Source organism: Octodon degus, unplaced genomic scaffold (assembly GCF_000260255.1).
Source record: "Octodon degus isolate 3935 unplaced genomic scaffold, OctDeg1.0 scaffold00599, whole genome shotgun sequence".
Classification (NCBI taxonomy): Eukaryota; Metazoa; Chordata; class Mammalia; order Rodentia; family Octodontidae; genus Octodon; species Octodon degus.
This window is the reverse complement of record NW_004525175.1, coordinates 1-786: the sequence shown is the minus strand read 5'-3', so window position 1 is coordinate 786 and position 786 is coordinate 1.

Here is a 786-nt window from a genome sequence, read left to right as displayed (position 1 = left end):
AGTGAGGCACTGTATCTAATGATACCATAAAATAAATAAGATTATACCAGAAAACAATCACTGTAGCTCATGTATGTCCACATATCAGGCCACAGGATGAATAGAACTGACATAAATTACATTTTATGTCTCAGATAAGGCAATGGCAATGAGAAATAAACATTAAAGAAAACGCAAATCATATAGTTACAATCAATAATGCTAAGTCCATTTTCTGAGAGCACAAATAGGCCACAAACCAAGCTCCTGGTGCTAGAGAGTCTGATGGTTCAGGCTGCTCCAGAGGGTGCACGGAGACACACATCCCACCTTCAGCCACAAATACCTGACAATAAACATGGAGAATGGAGCCTGCTATTCCACTTTCCTTTCTTACATTGTAAGTGCTGGCACTGGTTATCACAGTTAGTGCTTACTGCCAAGCTGCACATGGTGGAAGAAAGGCTCCGCCTGGCTTTGTAGTCACCATAGTCAAAGCACTGGCTCAAATGTATTCCCAGAAAAGAAAGTCCCTGAATGTGAGATCCCAGTGTGGCATGGCAAGCTTGCAGCTCTGAGAATTGGAACTGAATTTTCCATTCCACAGCTCTTGGGCACAGGCTTCCTTGGTGTTAGCTGTAAAAAGACTATTCAGTATAAAAATCACAGCACTCCCTATGTAGGTCTTTGACAACAACCATTACTAATATATCTGCATGTTAGTGAAAGCACCTGATGACTCAGGCATTGAGAGGGACATCTTGTATACAAAGACGTCATCATCCCTAGGGATCGTTAGATATAGAT